Source organism: Vipera berus (genome assembly GCF_964194415.1).
Source record: "Vipera berus genome assembly, chromosome: 1".
NCBI classification, from domain to species: Eukaryota; Metazoa; Chordata; class Lepidosauria; order Squamata; family Viperidae; genus Vipera; species Vipera berus.
Window position 1 is genome coordinate 348,629,778 of NC_138202.1, and position 23,350 is coordinate 348,653,127.

Genomic DNA, 23,350 nt, shown 5'->3' on the forward strand with positions numbered 1-23,350 from the left:
TACAAGGTATATATAAAAAAAACAATCATAAACAACCATATACTAACAACCATAAACTCTAAAATCTATCACTCTCTAGCTTATATAGGATAAAACAAACCTTAGTAATATTAAATATATATAAAAAAAACTAATATAGAAAAAGAAACAAAGAAAGAAGACTTATTCAAATATAAAACTTCTTAACCCTATACTTATTCTGGATAAACTCAAGCCATTTTCTCCCTTCCATAATATAGCGTTCCTGCAAGTAATCTTTCAAATAATCTTTCTTGGACTGCAAGGCGAGTCCCTTGGACTGCAAGGCGATCAAACCGGTCAGTCCTAGAGGAGATCAACCCTGACTGCTCTTTAGAAGGCCAGATCCTGAAGCTAAAACTCAAATACTTTGGCCACCTAATGAGAAGGGAGGACTCACTGGAGAAGAGCCTAATGCTGGGAAAGATTGAGGGCAAGAGAAGAAGGGGACGACAGAGAATGAGGTGGATGGATGGAGTCAATGAAGCAGTAGGCATGAGCTTAAATGGACTCCAGAAGATGGTAGAGGACAGGAAGGCCTGGAGGAACGTTGTCCATGGGGTCGCGATGGGTTGGACACGACTTCGCAGCTAACAACAACAACAAAGCAAGATTAAAAATTGGCAATCGCTGTGTTCACGTATGGACACTGTAGAAACAGAATACTAAAAGCATTGACTCTTCTTGATGTTAGGAAGGCTCCTGAGAGTACCATGGACCACAAATGGATCATAGAACAAATCAACCTAGAGTTCTCACTAGAGGTGCAAATAACCAGGCTCAAATTATCACATTTTGGACACATTATGAGAAGACTTAGTCCTCTTGAGGCCAATTATAATGCTGGGAAAGGTGGAAGGAAAGAGAAAAAGATGATAAGTACATTGCTGTAAAGGCCTAAAGTGGGAACAGAACATCCTGGAGAATATATTCTATGTGGTCGCTAAGAGTCAACACAGAGTTGATGATACCTAATCACCATCAAATTGTGATATATATGACTCTCTCTCTCTCTCTCTCTCTCTCTCTCTCTCTCTCTCTCTCTCTCTCTCTCTCTCTCTCTCTCTGTGTGTGTGTGTGTGTGTATGTATTTGAGTAAATGACCACAGAATTTATTATCAGAACAGAAATACAATAACAGTGGAGATTTCAAGGCAGATTTCAGCCAACAGTGACACTCAGTTGTGTTGCTTCCCCCACACACTCTTTTCATCAGAACAGACTGACAATTCAAACAATTACCAAAGGGTCACATTTCAAAGAGATATCCTACTAATGAACAACAGAAGCTTGTAAGATGCTCATCTCCCATTTGAATGCTGCAGATGGAGAGATGGGGGAAAAATTGTGATAAGATGTCAGCTCAGCTCATTCCACAGTGGGGAAAAATGGATCTAGGCTGCTGCAGGGCAAAAAGAAACACTGTCACTTTTAAGAATTTTTTTCCAGACATACATGCTTCCTCAGCCTAGAAACCTCAGCCCAGAATATAAAGCAGGTATGCAAACAATTTTAGTGTTGGGGTTTTCTTTTCTTTCTTTCTTTTTTTTTTTAAAAATTCATCTACCAAAGCCACATTAGGACAAAAAAGAACTGAACTCAAGTATATCACACACAACATGGTTGTCTTGTTCCCCAGAGTTGTTGATGTTGGATGGAGACTTTTAGATTTGTTGTATTCAGCACAGGGCTTTGAGGCAGTAACAGACCCCCCCCCCCCCAGTATTGTTAATGCTGAATACCATATTTCCTTCTATTTAACCTTTGAGCCACCAACATAGAGTAGAAAGCATTGGGATCATTCTGATTTGGATTCACCCATTGTCTCTGCTGTGACAATAAACAGAATTTGGAAGATTTATCAGCTACAACCCAGAGAGAGAATAACGCTAAACAGTTATCTGCATGTAGGTCCTCTTTCTTTTTAGAGAGGAAAGTTGTATGCATGGTTACTGCACACCTAGGCAGATTTAATTCTAAACCTCAGAAAGATTTGAGATCAAGGCAAGGAACAGAAGCTTCTGAAAAATGGTTCCAGATATGTAAGAAACTGAGAAGATCCTGGAAGACCAAGTATATTCTTTGATTTAAATATTCTGCTTAATTTTGAGCCTTTTTTTTTTCTTTTTCAATCTTGGCACTTTTAAGATGTGTTGACTTCCATTCCCAGACTTATGAGTTGTAATCCCACCTTAGGCATGAAAGGGCTTTGAGGCAACAAACAACAATGGTGATAAAGGGCATCCCTGCCTTGTTCCTTTTTCAATTTTACAAATTTCTGTTAAATTACCATTAACAATTATTTGTGCCGTTTGCTTTTGATATATTGCTTTAATAGCCTGTAAAAAAATCCCCAAATTCCATCTTTTCTATTACTTTCAATAAAAATTGCCAATTCAATTGATCAAAAGCCTTCTCTGCATCTAAGAATATCAATGCAGGTTGTTTCTTTCCAAACATTCCAATAAATTAACAATTTGTCTTACATTGTACTTCATTTGTCTACCAGTTATAAACCCCGATTGATCATTATGTATCACTTGTTGCATTATATTCATTATTCTATTTGCCAATACTTTAGCAAATATCTTATAATCAGTGTTTAAAAGAGATATTGGTCTATAATTCTTTGGTTGACTAAGATCTTGATCCTCCTTTGGAATCAATGTTACGAAAGCTGTTCTCCATGATGGGGGCACTACTCCCCCAACTTGAATTGTTCTAAATAAGTCCTTTAAAGGCTCCACCATTTCTGACTGCAAATTTTTATAATAACTAGCTGTCAATTCATCTGTCCCTGGTGATTTACCCAATTTCAACTGTTTAATTGCTAAAACAATCTCTTCAGAAGTTATTAACTGATTCATTCCATCCCACTGTTCTTGAGTAGCCTTAGGAATATTCACCTTTTGTAAATATTTATCTATATCTATACTTGGAATAGATAGCTTAAAGTTGCTAAGGTTGAGAAACACTGATCTAGAGAATGACAGTGAGGATCATCTAGATCAAGGGATATGGAATTCTGGAAGTTGAAGTCCACACATCTTAACGTTGATGAGTTTGGGAACCCCTGATCTAGAGACTAAATATTATATGCTACTAATGAATAAGTTATGTTTGATCATGAGAAGAGACAACCGAAGACAGTTATGGCAGGAGGAGAGAAATCTGAACAGTTATCACAACACAGATAGCAATTATCCACCTCCTATTCTTTCAAGGGACGCAGTGGCTCAGTGGGTTAGGATGCTGAGCTTGTCGATCAGAAGGTTGGCAGTTTGGCGGGTTGAATCCCGAGTGCCGCGTAATAGAGTGAGCGCCTGTTAATCGTCCCAGCTTCTGTCAACCTAGCAGTTCGAAAGCACGTAAAAATGCAAGTAGAAAAATAGGGACCACTACGGTGGGAAGGTAACAGCGTTCCATGCACCTTTGGCATCTAGTCATGCCGGCCACATGACCACAGAGACGTCCTCGGACAAGCGCTGGCTCTTTGGCTTTGAAATGGAGATGAGCACCGGCCCCTAGAGTTGGAAACGACTAGCACACATTTGCGGGGGAACCTTTACCTTTACCTTTATTCTTTCAAGGGAAAAGTACAGAAAGTTAGATTCCATCTGAATACTAGGGAAAACTTCTTAGGAGGTAAAAGCAATCTGACAATGAAATTACTATGTAGAGAGGAATAAGTTCCCCTTGATAGATCCATTCAAACAGAGACTAGCCAGCCATCAGTCAGGGACACAATTTAAATTCCAGAATTGGACACATTTGCCCACATGGTACCTTCCAAGTTTGTGATGCTACAAATCACGCAAATAATTTTGAAAGCCAGAAATATTATTTAATGAACACGCAGAATATCTTCATTATGCTGTTTTCATTTAAATCATTTCATTTTAATCTTTTTTCTCCTATCATGCTAATTCTCCCTTTTCTGGACTGATTCATGCTTTTGGAACTCACTAATACCTTCCAAAACACAGTATGTAAAGCTTTCAGATTGCAACCTATGGATTGAAAATTAATGGTAATTATTGAGTGCTTGATTTGGCTGCCATGGATGGAACACGGGTGTATGAACAACCAAAGTCAGGATTTCTTTTTAATTGCATTATGTACTGGTTGCCAGTTGACAGGATAAAATTCACAAAGCCATTTATCAATATATATTAATTATTGCAGCAAGAAGGAAACTGCTAAACACTATTTGATAAAATCCAAAATATTATATATTAGTATTAAGACTATTAAACTTCCTAAAGTTATTTAAATTACTCAGTAAAACAAAAGATTGTCATCTTTTCCCCCAAATATCTGGTATTTTACACAGAACAAAGCAAAGCTTTAAAGCGAAACAATTCCATTTCACTAAAATCATTCCACTGATAATAGGCATAAGTGAAGGGCAGAAAAGTTTTATTTTTTGCTTACTTGCATATAAAAAAACCCCCATGCTAATAAATATTTTATTTTACCTCAGTGACTTACATGGCATTTCTTTTGATGACTTTAAAATGCAAAAAGAAATCACGGGGGAAGGGGGGAATAGAAAGACTTGCTTAAATTTCTGATTAAAAAAAGTTCCCTTTGCTTTTTTGACAACAAAAGGTCAAAGCAAAATTTCTGAATAGGTTTCATCTCTCATAGATAATCCTCTGCTATGCATAACCTGCTTCCATAGTAACAAAAGGTAAATTCTACTTGAAAGAAGATCTGCTACATGGTGTTTTAAGCTGCTTCAACTTAGTGCTCTCCAGGTGTGCCACATATTTTAAACCAGAATCTTACAGGAATTGAAGTCCAACGTATCCAATGTGTGTCGGGCTGCAAAAGGTTGTTGTAATGAGTTTTGCTTCTCCTCCTCCCCACCCACCCCCACCTAAAAATTCTCCCCTAATCCTTCTGGCCAAGAATGTTTCCAATCATTTTGTTCAATACTTCTAGTCCTAAACAAAGAATGGCAATTACAGACATATGTTACCGGTATCATTACTCCCAAAGCATTCAGTGTATGCTGTCATTGAACACAGAAATTTTGTTTAACTACCAAGACTAACAGGGATGTCTTCTCCTCCACTCATTTGTCTAATTTTTTATTTTTTAATTTAAAGCCACCTGAGCTACCAGCCAGTCTCACTTCTAAAATCAATACAGAAGGTGAGCCAATTCTGTAATATCCATAGACTCCTTCTATGAGGTCTCCTATATCTTCATTAACAGTATGTTTGTTCTTCGGTTGCCTGATGACTCTCCTAACAGATTTTTTTACTTCTATTGCTCTGAAACAGACAGCCAGACCTATCATTAGGTAGAACAAAGTGGATGTTTTTAGCAGCAAATTGGGGTAGGTAACAATGTAGACTCTCACCTCCATCAGCTGCTCTGCTGACCTCCTGTTCAAAATAACCAATTACTTGAGCTGAAAGCATTTTAATTTATTTATTTGTTTTTTGTAATTGGAAATATTTTGGGACACGGAATGTGGAAGCAAGTGGCAAGGGATCTTCTTTCCACCCTAGGCAAAGTCTCCTGACAGAATAACAAAGTCTTCTTGGAACATCCTATACTGATGGACTAAATTAGTAGTCCATCAGCATGTGGCATCCTGGATAAATAAAGCCACGATCTTGGCCAGTAGACAGGAATCCTCATTCAATTATCAGTTGTTAAAGCTCACTGTGTTATCTTGGAGAAAAACATCAATCCTGAGTTTAATCTCCCTTGCATGGTTCTTGATGGAATAAACCAGCGACATTATGTAGCAGGGGTCTTCAAACTTGGCCCTTTTATGACTTGTGCCTGGCTGAGGAATTCTGGGAGTTGAAGTCCACAAGTCATAAAAGGGCCAAGTTTGAAGACCCCTGTTATTATAGTAAGGTTTATAAGGAGAGAATGAAAAAACATGGCACCTTTACCTTTGAGAAGACAACTGATTGTACTGTGTAAAGACTCAAAACTATGCCACACAAAAACATCCCTATACATAATTTATTCATTTCTTCATTTTGAGGTATACCTGGGATTAAGGGACCAGATACAAGAAGGAAATTCCAATGGTATGTTATATATTCTTAACAGTAAGAATAGTTTGACTGTGGAACTCATTAACAATGGAGATGGTGAGAACACCTTGATTGGATATTTTCAAGCAAAGGCCAGAAAGCTGTCTGTCAAGAGTGCTTAAACTGGATTCTTGCATCAAGCATCTCTGAATAAGCCCTCCCAGCTCTGGGGTTTCAAGCTCTTTAAAAGACAGTCTGTCTTTTTGCAGTAACCTCACTGATTCTACTTTCCCAAAGCCATCTCTTCTACCTGCTCTGAAGTGCAAACAATGGCATTTCAGATGACAGCAACAAAGAAAGACAAGTGGCACAGAACTGTAGACACAAGCAGCAAGTTGCCAGAGAGCTCCTCCACCATGGAGCTACCATGTATCTGGTAATGCTATCTTAACACAACACCAATGAATGGAGTTAGCAATAGTTCACCATCACCAAATGGTTGCATCTACTTCAGTTGGTCAGTTCTTCTACTCTAAGGTATAACAGAGTTGGAAGGGACCTTGGAGATCTTCTTTATGAAGACCCTATACTATTTCATACAATTGGCCATCCAATCTCTTCTTAAAAACCTCCAATGATGGAGCACCCACAACGTCTGAAGGCAAGCCACTTCACTGATTACTTGTTCTGTCAGGAAATTCCTCCTTGGTTCTAGGCTGATGATTAGCTTCCATCCATTGTTTCTTGTCCTTCTTTCAGGTGCTTTAGAGAATAGGTTGACTCCCCCCTCTTCTTTGTGGCAGCCCCTCAAATATTGCAACACTGCTATCATGTCACCCCTAGTCCTTTTTTGCATTAAACTAGACATACCCAATTCTTGCAACCGTTCTTCATATCCCCAAATGTTTTCAAATAGGCTACATGTTGTCAGCAAGACTGTACAGTATTTTCAGAATAAAAAATGGTTTTTTCACCAATTACAGATATTTTTTTCTTTAGGGCGCAGACAGAAATTGAGCAGGTAAATATCTTAACGTTCTGTGTTTTCTTTGGATTCTGCTTTTTAAAAGGAGGATTTCATATCAATTTCTTCTAGTCATCTGGGAACAAAGCAGACCCCTCAAATGTAATAATCGGTTACATCACTTTAGTTGACGTAGTTTTTGTCCCAACTGAGTTTAAACACTATGCATGGCTGCGCCTAGGTGCCATTCAATGCTTGCTTTTTTAATTTGTCAAGCCAAGCTCTGTGATGGCATTTGGAAATTCAGCTCTCCTGATGCAATACATCAAAGGAAAACAATGAGGCCATAACTATCCACCCAACCCTGCAGCTGCAAGAGCAGTGAAATGAGGGGAAAAAATCTATTTAGCTTCTCCACAACACCATTCTTTTCCTACAATCTAGTTAAGCACTCCCATCTGGCAACTTCCTTCTTCCTTGGGTCACTTCTTGCTTGTCATATGGAGCAACATCAACAGCTGATTAAGAATCATTAAAATGAAACCTTGTAAACTTTCAAGATTGCTGGATACACGGCAGGCTAGTTTCGGTGGATCTGTGCCCACTTCGCCAGATGTCCTTACATACCGCTGTCAGCCAGCTGCCTTGGCTGCCCTTCATTGCCTTAGAGAAGAAGCATCATTCAAAAAAAAAATCACAACAGAAATAAGCCAAGCAAGTTTGAGCAGTAGGAGAACCAGAATAATTGACAGGATTCTCGGTGATTTGCAATATCTCAAAAAGGTTTCCTAATTCCTAGTTAATAAGTTATTGCAGCATACGTTGTGTATATGTTTACTTTTCATCTCTCATTTTCATCATATGCTAAATAAATAAGTCATTTGAAAGACAGGTAGTCGTCAACCCACAACAGTTCATTTAGTGACCATTCAAAGTTACACCGGCACTTAAAAAAGTGATTCATGACCGTTTTTCGCAGTTACAACCTTTGCAGCATCCTCATGATCACATGATCAAAATTCAGATGCTTGGCAACTGGATCATATTTATGACCGCTGCTGTGTCCCCAGGTCACCTTTTGTGACCTTCTGACCAGCAAAGTCAATGGGGAAGCCAGATTCACTTAACAACCGGATTACTAACTTATCAACTCCAGGGATTCACTTAACAACTGAGGTAAGAAAGGTTGTAAAATGGGCCACAACCAGCACAAATAGATATATCATTTCTAAAAGGCACATGATCACTAAAGCATTTAAAGAAAAGGGAAAAAAAACGTTTGTACAGCGTTCGACTGGACTGTAACTCTGCAGGATTCCATCTGGGTCTTAACTCAGTTCTATGTGGAGGTGCCTGGAACTAACATGGTTTGTCTTTTGGTGCCTCTGAAGTGCTAAAAAGCTATAAGGCTACAGCAGAGACTGATTTAGGGTATCTGAAATCAATATAGCTAATTTCCCTTTAAATTAAAGAGCAGTCACTTAACAAGCTTCTGATTCAAAGCTGTTTAGTTTACGACTTGTCCACACAAATAATAGAAATGATATGTAGTAAGCACTTTTCTTTGCTGAGGTCCAAAATAAACTGGCTGAGTGTACCTCTGTGGATCTTTGCCTATAGAGAGCAGCAGAAATGGCCTTGAGGGACAGGAAGAAGTGTTACTATCAAAGTCAGATGAAAGGGAGTCTGGACCAGATCTGCAATCTGAGTATACCTCAGACAAGGCCCTCTCAAGTTCTCATGAAGATAAAGCGAGGGAAGAGGAAACTCATTCAAACTTACAAGAGTGCTATCAGCCCTTCAGATAGGGATCAGACTAGGAAATCATTGCTATGTAGGTCAGCACTAAATTTTTAAGAAGAAACAGGACAGCCATTTGTCTGGAATGGTATAGGGCCGTGGTGGCGAACCTATGGCACGGGTGCCACAGGTGGCGTGCAGAGCCCTCTCTGTGGGCACGCACACCATCACCCCAGTCGTAGGCCTTCAGCTGGATTTTATAAAACCTTTTCGCTTTAGGCCTCTGCCGCCGTGTGCAAAAAAAAAAGGTTCAATCAATCAATCAATTTCAACTTCTTGCGGGGAAAAAATGATCTCGCAAAGTTGGAATTGATTGATTGAACTTTTTAGTCCCACCCAGTCTGCCGTTACCACTGCAGCCACGCCCACCTAATGGGCCATGCTCACCCGGCACCTGACGATACATAAGTGGGTTTTGGGTTGTAGTTTGGGCACTCGGTCTCTAAAAGGTTTGCCATCACTGGTCTAGGGTCTCTTGCCTGAGCAGAGGGCTGGACTAGAAGACCTCCAAGGTTCCTTCCAGCTCTATTCTATTCAATCCATACAGCCATAGGAGAAGGGGTTTTGCTACATTTCATTTCATTTCATTTTGGTTTTATAAAACCTTATCACCCTTTTAAAAGAGAGAAAAGTAAATCAAATCAAAATATAAAGTAATTATGTTTAAAACACAAAGTAAAATATAAAGTAACTATGTTAGCTAACAAATTATAAAGTCCATGTCATTTGCCTAACCCTAACCCCTGACTACCTTCTAAGAGCAGGATAGCACCCTTTCCACTTTCCACTTCCTCACCACAACAGTACAACAAAAAGTAAAGTTTTCGCCTGTCCAGTCATGTCTGACTCCATTTCTTAGCCGAGGGAGTCAGCCTTGTCCAAAGATGATGACTAAAAGCAGGAAATCCTAGGGATCTGATTGGCTGGATAGTTTGGGGAAACTAGGCAGGTCCTTCTCTGCATACCTGAGCTTAGGTGCTATTATGAGGCTAAATGGGCCTTCCAAGAGGGCAGCAGAGCTGGGGAAGTCCATTGCTATGGAGATGGAAGAGGAAGACAATGGGGGGCGTGTCCCTGACTGAGGATGGAATCTTGAGGTTTTCATCTTGTTAAAAGGTAAAGGTAAAGATTTTCCTGACTAGCCCTGTTTGTCTCTAGGGGGCAGTGCTCATCTCTGTTTCCTAGCCGAGGGAGCCAGCATTGTCTGAAGATGCTTCCGTGGCCATGTGGCCAGCATGACTATATGCCGAGGTCACAGAACACTGTTATCTTCCCAGCAAAGTGGTACCTATTTATCTACTTGCATAAGCATGCTTTCAATCTGCTAGGTGGGCAGGATATCTAGTGTGGAGCAATGATTAGGGTGTTGGGCTGGGAGAAGGAGGATCTAGGTTCGAGCTGATCCTCAGACAGAGAAGGTCCCAGCCCAACAGCCAGAATGGTATGACAGCGAATATGCTGGACAAGTAGTGGTGACACCCAGGTTCAAGTCACCCACCGAAACTCTTTTGGTGACCTAGAGATAGCCTGTCTCAGCCAAACCTATTTCACCAGTAAGGAAAAATAGGGGGAAGCAGCATGATGCATGTCAACTTGTGTTTTTGGAGAAAAGATCTGGGCTAGAAATCTAAGGCATAAGAGAAGCAATGTGGTGTAGGAAAGAAGGAAATCCAGATTTTAGTTTTACTCCAGTCACAGAAGCACAGTTGTGTGACTATGGGCCACTCATTGTTTATTGATCTAGCTCTACCTTTCAGGGATCTTGTAAGGAAATAAGAGGAGGAAATACTTGCTTTGCCACCTGGAACTCCTGTACAAAGTGTGGGATATTTATTTACTTAATCAGTTTGAATAGCTATCCATCTCAACATTATCAAAATAAAAATTAGAGCAGGTACAAAAATTTAAATGCGAGGCAAAGTATCCCAATCCACAATCACTAACACAGCCAAGGAATCGAGTCCCTTCAAACACTTGAACTTCCTGGCCTTAAACCAGGTCTTATAAAAGACCATCAGGATTAAGGTAAAGGTAAAGGTTCCCCCGCACATGCGTGCTAGTCGTTTCCAACTCTAGGGGCCGGTGCTCATCTCCGTTTCAAAGCCAAAGAGCCAGTGCTTGTCCCAGGACGACTCCGTGGTCATGACTAGACACCAAAGCCGCACGGAACGCTGTTACCTTCCCACCGTAGTGGTCCCTATTTTTCTACTTGCATTTTTACGTGCTTTCGAACTGCTAGGTTAGCAGAAGCTGGGACGAGTAACAGGCGCTCACTCTGTTATGCAGAACTCGGGATTCGACCTGCCAGACTGCCAATCTTCTGATCGACAAGCTCAGTGTCCTAACCCACTGAGCCACCGCTCAATCAGGGTTAGAGCCATCCTAATTTCTGGTGGGAGAGTGCCCCATAAAATGGGTGCTACAGCAACAAAGGTGCACCTTCCGAGCCCTACCAGCCTGCATTCCTTAGCCAGCAGGACTGAGAACTTGCCCACCCTGCCAGGCTGGATCGTAAGGGTAGGAACAGGCAAGGACAGAGGACTCTTCTAGAAGTTCAGTCCCAAGCTATGAAGGGCTTTAGAGGAGACAACCAGCACTTTGAACTGCGCCCAGGATATCAATCTTGCTAATGAATAAAAATGTAGCTCATGTTTGATGCACAGTCTGAAATGACTGTTCAATTATTTTTTCACACCTCTAACCTGGAAAGGAAGGAAGGGAGGGGAGAGAGAGGGGGGGGTGAGTGAGTGAGTGAGTGAGTGAGAGTGAGTAAAGAAAGAAAAGAAAGAAAGGAAGAAAGAAAAAGGAAGAAAGGAAGGAAGGAAGGAAGGAAGGAAGGAAGGAAGGAAGGAAGGAAGGAAGGAAGGAAGGAAGGAAGGAAGGAAGGAAGGAAGATAGGAAGGAAGGAAGGAAGGAAGGAAGGAAGGAAGGAAGGAAGGAAGGAAGGAAGGAAGGAAGGAAGGAAGGAAGGATAACTACAATCAGGGACTTTGATATCAAAGAAAGAAAGACATTAAAGGAAAAATTGATTGCATAATCAAGGTCATTGCCATCATGGACAGAGTTGGGTGGTATAGTCAGTTCTGTCTTTTCCCCCAAACTCCACCACGGATGAGAAGGAAGGAAGCAGAGACCTCTTCTGAATTAAATGTACTAAAATATTCCTCAATAGTCAAACCACCGGATTATATTATTTGACTTCCAGGTCGCAACATTTGAGAAAAGATATTATAAAGAGTGATTGGTTTACAAAACAGCACAATTGAATGCAATTCCTCATAGATTAAACAAGGACCTGGGCTTTAGAATATTAAAATACCACGTAGTAGAACATTATTACTCTTTCACATTTGATGTTTTCCAAAAGCACCGCCACCTTACACTTCCCCTCTGTATTTACCACAGGGAATCTGGTGATCCTTCACATCCACGGCTAGCGTGAGAGGTTCTTCCTCCCAGTTCTTCACCTGAAACTACCTCCTTGTAATCTCAACCCCTTTTCCCACCTCATCCCCTGGAACGATAAAGAAAAAGCTCCGGTTCTCCCTCTGCAATGGAACTCATTCAAAACAAAAGCTTTGCAAAAAGACAACTCAAGTGTCTTTTTTCCCTCCTGCACGGAGATCCTTCTTTCCTGCCCCATGAAATGATGTGCACCTGGCGTCATTCTGAACGGATAATGCTCCAAACAAATCATTGCATAATGCTTGATTCAAAATACAGTAAATCTGCCATTGTGAACCAGTGTTTAAAAACCATACCAGTAACAATGGATGATAAAGAACAAAACTTTACAATCTTTTTATGTGACACCCCTTCAGTATTTGCTATCGTATCCTTCCCCAGTCTTCTCTTTTCAAGCTAACATTCCCAGAGTGTCTTTCACAGGGCTAAGCTCCATCATCCATGCTGTCCTCCCATTTGTTAGAACAGGGAGTTGGTTCAGAAGACCTTCAGGATCCTTCCAGCCCTAGGATTCTGTGAACCTCTTCTAATTTCTCTGAATCCCTTTTGAGGAAGGGGAATGAGAAAAACAAAGTAAGGTAGGTATGGGGAGGCAGAGAAGGAAGGAGGGAGGGAGGGAGGGAGGGAGGGAGGGAGGGAGGGAGGGAAGGAAGGAAGGAAGGAAGGAAGGAAGGAAGGAAGGAAGGAAGGAAGGAAGGAAGGAAGGAAGGAAGGAAGGAAGGAAGGAAGAGATGGAGGGATTCAAAATAAGCTAAGCAATTTCTGTGGCCTTGGTTCAGCATGGTGGCTTCAGCCATTGTGGCTTGGAAAGAATGTGTGAATCAGTCCACTATAACTTGCCCAATAACACATGACTGAAAAACACTAGCTTAGAGTGATGTATAAAGCTAAACACTACAGAGGAGCAATACAAAGAATTCTCAAGAGCCAGATTTTGTAAGTAATTGTGGATAAAGTTATTCACGTACCTGCAAAATGTGGTGGTTACATTCTCATAAGACTGTCTTGGGAATTGTCAAATTGATTCATTGTCTTTAAGGGAACTGGAGCCCCCTGAAGGGATTCAGTCATAACAATGTGCATACATGCATACCTTTAGTGAACTGAATTGTTAAATCAAGCCAACTCAGGTTGAAGCCAACCAACAGCTCACAAACTCCCAATGTACTTGATCACCAATTGCAAATCAGATCTTGGCTGACTCATGCATCCCCCACCGGAGGCATGATCTGAACTATCCCTTGCCTGAACTAGAAGTATGTTAGGGCAACACCTGCTTTAGGGGAAAATGACATGCTCAGAAGATAAGCAGATCAACAAATCGGTGACAAACAAAATGTCTTGTTGTCTGAAAGCTTATAAAAATTATGGCATAACTAAAAGGGTTTGCTGCTAGTTTGCCAAGTATTAAGCAGTAATGTCCAGTAGCCACCAGGCAGAATCATTGGCAAGGATGCAACAGAAGATGGAAATACATGGATGTATATGCAAGACTGTTGTCTGCCTTCTCAGATATACCAGACTCAAAAAACAACTAGATTAAACTAATTCTACTTTATTGTAACACTACATTAATAGAATCTTGCAAATCAAGAGGAGAGGAGAGGAGAGGAGAGGAGAGGAGAGGAGAGGAGAGGAGAGGAGAGAAGAGAAGAGAAGAGAAGAGAAGAGAAGAGAAGAGAAGAGAAGAGAAGAGAAGAGAAGAGAAGAGAAGAGAAGAGAAGAGAAGAGAAGAGAAGAGAAGAGAAGAGAAGAGAAGAGGTTTATTTGACCAAGTGTGATTAGACACACATCCTTCTGTATCTTGTCTTTGGTTCTGGATAATTCCTGGCGAAGTATGGCTGTGGGTTTGTGGGCTATTGCTATTCCTAGGGATTAGAGAATTCTGGCTGTCATTTCCAACACCCTTTTTGTGTATGGTAGGGTTAGTTTTTGGGTGGTGGTCAGCTGCATGGTGTGTTGTGGTTTGGGTGCTGTGTGTCAGAATATGAACTTTTTTGGATAGAAAGAGGTCAAGCACCCATTTCTCTTCTGCTTTTCTTAGTGTTGTGATGCTACAGTGTGTCCTGGCCCTTCTGAAGAGCTGCTTTTGTGTGCAATGGGGTGGTTGCTTGTGAAGCTGAGGATCTGGTCCATGCACGTGGGTTTGTGGTAGACATGAATTTCAGTTCTCCACTGTCTAGTCTCCTTATGTCAAGGTCAAGGAATGGGAGTCTGTTGTCTGTTTCCTCTTCACGTGTAAATTTGATCCCAAGGAATATGTTATTGAGTAGGTAGTATGTTTTTTCAATTTGGGAATGTTTGATGATGATGAAGGTGTCATCGATGTAGCATGTTCAGAATTTTGGCTGGGTGGTAGGTAGAGCTATGGATTTGAGTCATTGCAGAAGAACACTGATGTCCCCTAAACCAGGGGTAGGCATACTCAGCTCTTTTAGGACTCATGGACTTCAACTCCCAGAATTCCTGAGTCAGCATAGTCCATGAGTCCTAAAAGAGCTGAGGTTGCCTACCCCAGCTAAACTCTGCTGAAGATGTTGCCTGGCCTGGTAACAAAATGTTCAGAAACCAATCCACAAGATACAGATATTCGCCACTATTGCAATCTTAATCATACCAATAGAAGTGGGTAGTAAAGAAGTTTATTGAGGACCCAGATTGTTGGGGGCAATTAAGCTGACTTTGTAATAATGCCGCTTGGGGGTGTGTGTGAAAGCCCTAATAAGCAGGCATATACATAGAATGAAGGCTACTGCTAAGCTTGTAAGCCGCCCTGAGTCTTCGGAGAAGGGCGGGATATAAATGGAATTTTAAAAAAAAGATAAGAAAGATAACAATAATGCTACAGCCATACGACATAGGTAAATGTACATAGACATTAGATGTATAAATCTCCCACTGTTTCCTTTACAACCTGAGAAGTTAGGGGAAGGTCCCATAAGAGCTTTTCTCCACCAGTTATGCAGCTATGAGCTATGCCCTCTTGTTATCTGGCCATTCCGTATGCAATATCTTTTCCCTCCATCTCCCAGGGCCATTCCCACATACATACATAATGATCAGCCAGATACTTCTGGGAAGCCCACCAGTAGAATCTGAGGACAGATTCCCCTAAAATTGGAACTGATAAATATTCTGTCTCTGCTATGGCAGGTGGTATTAGAATGTGTGCATTAAGCTATACCAAGCGTGGGCTAGTTTGAATCAACAGGTAAAGGTAAAGGTAAAGGTTCCCCCGCACATGCGTGCTAGTCGTTTCCGACTCTAGGGGCCGGTGCTCATCTCCGTTTCAAAGCCGAAGAGCCAGCGCTTGTCCGAGGACGTCTCCGTGGTCATGTGGCCGGCATGACTGGATGCCAAAGGCGCACGGAACGCTGTTACCTTCCCACCGTAGTGGTCCCTATTTTCCTACTTGCATTTTTACGTGCTTTCGAACTGCTAGGTTGGCAGAAGCTGGGACGAGTAACAGGCGCTCACTCTGTTACGCGGCAGTCGGGATTTGACCCACCAAACTGCCGACCTTCTGATCGACAAGCAACAAGCCTGCATCAATTTCCCAATGTTCTTTTCATGGGATCCTAAAAATCCCTCCCACTAGCACAGGTAATCCTTGACTTACAGCCGTTCATTTAGTGACTGTTCAAAGTTACAACGGCGCTGGGAAATGTGACTCATGACTGCTTTTCACACCGACAACCGTTTCAGCATCCCCAGAGTCATGTGATCAAAATTCAGATGCTTAGCAACTGGCATGTATTTACGATGGTTGCCCTATCCTGGGGTCATGTGATCACTACCTGTAACCTTCCTAACTGGTTTCTAACAAGCAAAATCAATGGGGGAAGCCGGATTCGCTTAACAACTGCATGATTCGCTTAGCAGCTGCAGTGATTCACTTAACAACCGTGGCAAAAAAGGTCATAAAATGGGTCACAATTCACTTTACAACTGTCTTGCTTAGCAATGGAAATTTTGGGCTCAATTGTGGTTGTAAGTCGAGGACTATCTGTCTTGCCCAAAATGAGTGGTTTCATTTCATTTCCCATTTTGAAGTGGGAAATATAAGGCACCAGGGCAAGCCACAGTACAGGTCGTGAAGACTTAGCTTTTCTGCAGAGCTTTTACTCTGTAAAAACTGTCACTTGGACCACAGAGATGATGGTTTTATTAATATGCATCTGTTTTATGAATCTGTCTTACAGATATTGTGATGTCGATGCTCTAAGCCACTGGGAGCTGTTTCAGAGCACATCAGTATCACAAACCAAAGAGAAAGAGAGAAGCCTAAATTCAGCATTAAGAGGAATAATCCCAAATCTCACTAGGGGTGGAAAATATAAGGACATCCAAAAAGAAAAGCCCACTCGATGCATGAGTTGACCTCAGCCAGCAACCTTTTACTGGTCATCACAGTCTTCTACCCACAACCTTCGCAAAGGTTGTCCAGCTGGTACTAAGCCATAATGTGTTTTGTTTGAATCATACAATCTAGAATTACAGAATTATGGAGTTAGAAATGATTGTAAGGATACATAGTCCAGCCCACTGCAATGTAGGTGTAGGAAAACCAATCAAGCTATTCTGAGGGGGTCACTGTTTAGCCAGTACCGCAGCTGAGGTCTCTGAAGTTATGGGTGGTGGTGTGGATAACAAAAAAAAATATCCCCAAATGCATGTAAAAAGAGGAGGCAGAGTTTCATAGTCACAGAACACAGCACTGATGTTACCTACTAAGCTGGATTTACTTAACCACCATGTGATTCACTTAACAACTGCAATGATTCCCTTAACAACGTGGCAGAAAAGATTGTACACTTGGACGCAACTCACTTAACAGCTGCCTTGCTTAGCAAAGGAAATTCTGGTCCCAACTGTGGTTGTAAGTCGACAGGTAGTCCTTGACTTATGACCACAATTTAGCCCCACATTTTTGTGGCTAAATGAGACATTTGCTCAGTGAGTTTTGCCACATTTATGACCTTTCTTGCCATAGTTGTTAAGTGAATCACTGCAGTTGTTAAGTTACTAACACGGTTCTTAAGTGAATCTGCTTCCTCAATGACTTTGCTTGTCAGAAAGTTGCAACAAGTGATTACATGGCCCCAGGATGCTGCAACGGTCATAAACATGAGTCAGTTGCCATATTTATGACCGTTGCAGCGTCCCAGGGCCATGTAATCACTTTCTGCAACTGTCTAGCAAGCAATGTTTTGATCATGTGACCGTGGGGATGCTGCAATGGTCGTAATGTTTTTCAGTGCCATTGTAGCTTTGAATGGTCACTAAACAGACTGTTGTAAGTCACGGACTACCTGTATTTGAATTTGTGGTTCATGTGAACCCAACCAATAAATTTTATAACAGAATGTGGACTTTGAAGACAAGTCTCCCCACTTCCAGATGGGCACATCACACCATTTTAAACATGTGTATTCTACATTATTTATTTATTAAAGAGATTTATACGGCAATCCAACTCACTCACAAGGACTCCAGACAACTTATAAAGATAAATCCTCCGATGCAAAAGCCAATACACTTCTACCTCTCTAGGGACAACATTCAGACAAACCATTTGCTGGGTTCTGTGTCAACCTGGGATTTCCAGGCCCCCTGGCCAAACCAGGTCTTTGGGGCCTTTCAAAAGAGTATCAAGGTGGGTCTTATCTCCATGGGGATGATGTTCCACAGAAAGGGAGCCACCATGGAAAAGACCTTCTTGGTCCCACTACATGGACCTCCCTAACAGGGTAGGAGAGGAAGATCCATAACATACCTGCCTCCTTGATCTAGTGCAGGGGTCCTCAACCTTGGCAACTTTAAGACTTGGGGACTTCAACTCCCAGAATTCCTCAGCCAGCAAAGCTGACTGAGGAATTCTGGGAGGTGAGTCCACAAGTCTTAAAGTTGCCAAGGTTGAGAACTCCTGATCTAGTGGATCAGTTGGTAACTGGGAAAAGAGTCTTTCAGATAACCAAACCATGTAGGGTTTTAAAAGAGATGACCAGCACCTAATTGCTGGATACATCCACCACCATCCAAAAATAAATAAATAAACCAGGCAACCAATTCAGCTCTTGCAAGACAGGTGACATTAGATTCACATGCATGAATCTAAGCTTGCACAAAACCATGCTAGGTGCAGGAATTCATGGCAGCTTGCATAGAAATTTATTCTCCAATTTTTCCCCACAACAGTCCTGTGAAGTTGACTGAGAAACTGATTGATATCAGAATAATTGGAAGGGACCATGGAGGTCTTCTCATCCAAACCCCTGCTCAAGCAGGAGACCCTGTACCATTTCAGACAAATGACTGGCCAATCTCTTCTTGAAAACCTCCAGTGATGGTGCACCCACAACTCCTGGAGGCAAGTCTTTCCACTGATTGATTGTTCTAACTGTGAAGAAATTTCTCCTTATTTCTAGGTTGGTTCTCTGATCAATGAGTTTTTCATGACTAAAAGTGGATTTGAACCTTTATCTCTTGAGACCTCATCCAATGGATTACACCACTGGTCGGTTTTAACTTTACCCCAGATTGTCAAGTGTATGTGGATTTTACTGAATCTTTCTAGATATTAAACAAAAATGGTCCCAAGTATAATGGTAAGGCATGCAACTTAATGAAAATATCTGGTTCCCAAACTGTTTATTTGGGAATTAAGCAGAGTGGAAGAGACTATACCCCAAACTTAGGATGATGGACTGCAGGAAGGATGGCTCCGATAATGTGCAACACAGATTTCGAGTACTTGCTCAAGGAGAAAAATAAATGTTCCATCAAAATTAAAGCATTAAGATAACAGCTCAGGATCTCCCATTTCTCCACAAAATCACCTTGCATGGTGAGGCTTTTTAGAATACTTTATGTCTAGCTCTGGGTACGAATTATGGCAGATTGCAATTCCTTTCCCCTCCCCATCCATTTGCTGCTTCTCCAAATCCCGAAATGAATGGGTGTTAGGTACTGTGCATGTTGGCATCCAACCATCTTATGACACATCCTATCCATAAAATAAACATCTGCCAACACATCCCTGCAGAAGTTCAAAGATCAGAAAGCCAGGGCACAGATATTAGAACCATGTTCTGCATTTACCATGCGTGCTAGTCCACAAATTACATACATCTATCCTAATAAGGATGTCAGTTCCTAACCTAGGAAAGGTCACTTTTTGAGACCTTGCAAAGGAACAACAGATGGCTCAGCGCAACGAAAAGACAGCTTGCCTCTGGGATCTGATGCTCACCATCTACGCATACCACAACATTTACCCAAGGATAATTCAAGTTTAACTTCCCTTAAGGAAGAGATGTAGATCCATCCACACATCTAGTGGTGGGAAGGAATGAACAGCAGAAGTCACATCTCCATAGAAGATTGAAACCTCACTAAGGCCAGTGTAGAGCAATTAGACTGAGAAACACCTAAGGTTTCTGGAGAGCTGTTGCTACCGGCAGAGCATGGTCACTTCAGTGCACCCATCTGTCTGGTCCTGGATAAGACGCCTTCCCGGACTCCATATTACACCACCTATTGCTTGTTTTTCTCCAGCTCTCCTCTTCCTCCCCCCCTCACTTGTCCATTCTTCTCTGGAAGGACATCAGCCATGGCATCACAGCCTTGAATCTGTAGGGCTTCCAGGATGCACTTGGTGCTTTGCCTGGTAATCCAATCCTAAGGGTGAAACCAAGATGAACCCAGAGTGTAACTGAAGGGTAGGGAAGCTTCTGACGTTCCTACGTTTCCTATTTTTTTTAAAAAAAATAGAACTGGAACAACCATCTCTTTGCATAATGTTCTACTTTAAATGTTAGCCCAGCAAACCAGGGTGGACAGAAATTGGGGTGGATTATCAAGTGCTTAACAATCAAAGCCACAATAAAGATTAATCCACCCCAAAGACCCATCTCTGAAAGATAAAAGATGGCAGGTGGTGGGGGGAGGAGAACAACCAGGAGCTGTATGTATGAAAGCGGTTGGAATGGGTTCCACTTCAATACTGGATCTGTTTGTTAAGTCTCTTAATGATCAAAGATCTGCAACATCCTCATAGTTTTTACTGGTCTCTGGATGGAGAAATCTCAAGGTTGCAGCAAGCCAAAAAAAAGGGGGAAAAAAGGCAGAACCTTTATGCCTGAAGCCACCCCCCCTCCCCGCTTGTGTACAAATACTACAGAGTAAATGCATACAATCCACATGTACGCAAAAATCCCACAGCAAACAGCTATTAAATAAAAAAGAAATGCAAGAAAAATGAGAAAAGCAAGCAACACAGGGCCAGCGTGCAGACCTGACTTAAGTGTACCCTATTTTCCTACTCACCTCTATGCTAGTCACACTTCTCTTTCCTCCTGCCCTTGGTAAAGAGACCATCCTACCAGATGCTTAGCAACTTTGTAGTTATTTTTGGAAAACAACCACCTATTTGGGTACACTGTCAAGCCCGGCTTCATTGAAGCAAATAAACTGGCTTCCTCCAGCAACCTTTCAGGTCTCCATCAGTTGGAGAAGAGGGAAAATGTTATGTATCTGTTATGTGTAGCTGTGGGAGGAAGCAAGGAACCTTTTTTTTTCCCCTCAAGACCTGACATACGTTTCTCCATCCCTTTCCATTTTTGCCACCTGCCTAGGGCACGCTTGCTCAAGTGTTAACAATTATGCACACACACCCCTTGAGAAGGATGGAGAGAAGCACAACACAGGAATGAGCAGGGGGAAGAGGAGAAGATTCGGAATAAATCTACCTTCCCCAGCTGGAGATTTTCTCTGATGCTAACAACACCCATTACCCCGGTTGAGAATGATGGGCTCTGCAGTCCAAAATGCGAGAGGAACACCAGGCTGGGGGACCTTTGATGGCATGAGATCTAGAAGAAAGATTTGCCTCTTTTTATATTTAAAAGCCAAGCATGTCCAAGAGAGGGTGGCAAGCTCAGATCCCTTGTAAATATTTTTTCCCTCCTTTTGTGACTCCTATAGCAAATTCTCACGACCAAAAGATTATGGTTACCCCAAAACCTCTTCAGACAAGTCTTCCACCGGTAACTGCTTCGACGGGGGTGGGGGTGGGGGGCCGTTCCCGAGGCTGAATGCCACAGCCCGCTTAGAAACGGTGCCGCTTCAGACTGGCACCACACAATTCCCCCCCATACACACACACACACACACACACACACGAACATTAAGAGGTGAAAACTTGAGCACAGACCTCCCCGACTGGTTGGCGCTCGGTCAACTCCAGCAGCCCACCTTTCCCTCTAACCGGCGGCTTCGGGCACCAACAGGTCTCCGGTCGGTCGAGGTGAACCTTCCTCCCGCGCCAGGTGTCCGGTTCCGGCGTCCGCAAGAGAACCGAACCAGCCCGGACGGCTGCCTTGCCCTAAAGTCAGGGCCAACCTGCCGCCTTCCTCCTCCTCCTCCTCCTCCTCCTCCTCCTCCCTCCCTCCCTCCCTCCTTCTCCTCTCCCCAAGAGCGGGGGCATCTCCCGGCGCCGCGCCTCCTTTTGGGCACGTCGGAGAGGCCCCGCGCCCCCTCCCTCACCTCCCTCCCCCTCCCCGCGGCTTTTGGCGAGCCGTTCCTGGCGGGAAAAGGTCTCTCGCCAGCGGGGCGAAGGCGGCGGACCGGCTGGGCTCACCTTCCAGGCAGGCGGCTCTGCTGCTCCTACAGGTCTGCCTCCCCGGACGCCGCCGCTCCTCAAGCGGCAGATCTTCGCGCCTTCCTCCTCCTCCTCCTCCTCCTCCTCCTCCTCCTCCTCGCCGCCGGGGCTGCCGAGGCCGTTAGGGGGCAGCGGCCGGCCGGATCCTGCCTCCTCCCCTTCCCCGACCTCTCACCCGAAGCAGAGACAGAGGAGCCCCCGCTGGCCTCCAAGGGGGTCCCGGAAACCTCCGCATAAAGCCCCTTCGGGGAAGCCTGCGAGCGCCCGCCTGCCCGGCTGGCTGGCTGGCTGGCTGGCTGGCTGGGTGGGTGGGTGGGTGGGAAGGCGGGATGGAGGGTGACGGCGGGGCCGTTCGCTTCAGGTGCGCCCGGCTGCCCCCCGAGCACCCGGCTGGTCCCGGACTTGCGTGGAGCTGGGCGGCGAATCCGCGCAGCAGGTGGCCATGGCCGAGGACCCCGCCCGCCTCCGCTCGTCACGGTGGGGGGGGGGGAGGAGGGTGACAGAGAGAGAGAGGGGTGGTGGTGGTGAAGATGCAGAGCGGGGCAGGATCGCAGCAATTTGGGTGGGGGCGCTTCGCCTTGGTCCGGCAGCGACTCAGTCACGCAGCCGGCCGGCCGGCCGAGCGCCCTTGGCAGCCGAGAAGATGGGGCCGGTGAGAGACAAATCCAGCCTCGATTCGGCAAGCCCTCCAACTCCTCCAGATTCGTCTCGCCCACGTCAAAACTCTGCACGCGAGCAGGAGGAGGAGGAGGAGGAGGAGGCAGATCCTCGTGTTTCCCGGACGTTGGGGTCCCGGTTAACCCTTTCCGCGCCTGCTGTCATCCGCCACCTACTTTGCTTCGTAGAAGCGCTTCAGATCTTGCCTTCAGCATCTTCTGTTCCGGGGGAATGTAGGAATGGTGTAATGGAAGAGAGGAAGCCAACAAGGTGGTGGTGGTGGTGGTGGTGGTGGTAACAATAGCACTTAGACTTATATGCCACTTCACAGTGCTCTCCAAGTGGTTTACAGGGTCAGCGTATTGCCCCCAACAATTTGGGTCCTCATTTTACAGACCTCAGAAGGGTAGAAGTCTGAGTTAACCTTGAGCCTGCCAGGATCGAACTCCTGGCAGTGGGCAGAGTTAGCATGCAACACAATCATGATGATGATGACAAGATTTGTATTTTTATCAACCCTCTTATTTCTATCAATCTTATATACTGTCATTTGGTTTCAAAGACCTAAAAATCAATGCCACCATCAGTCACCATCATTTGGACATTCAGAATTCTTTGAATCCTATTTTTCCCTTAGTGGGGCTTCTAACTCCTTAGCACAATAATATAAATATTATATCAATGTTCAAGATCCACCTCTGTAACACAACCGCAACTCTAAGACCTAGTTCTTTAGTGTAATAAGCCGAATAACAGCATGATGTCTTTTAATCCCATTTA

The 23,350-nt window shown here is 43.3% G+C and overlaps 1 protein-coding gene across 1 annotated transcript in view; it reads right to left on the minus strand.

The window, feature by feature from the left end:
• Nucleotides 1–22,063, minus strand: part of CALN1 (calneuron 1) — a gene marked incomplete at its 3' end in the record, with an annotated part of 163,056 nt that extends 140,993 nt beyond the window's left edge. Inside the window, exon 1 of the mRNA XM_081333871.1 lies at nucleotides 21,893–22,063. The remainder of the gene's footprint in view (nucleotides 1–21,892) is intronic.
• Between the last annotated feature and the right edge of the window lie 1,287 nt (nucleotides 22,064–23,350).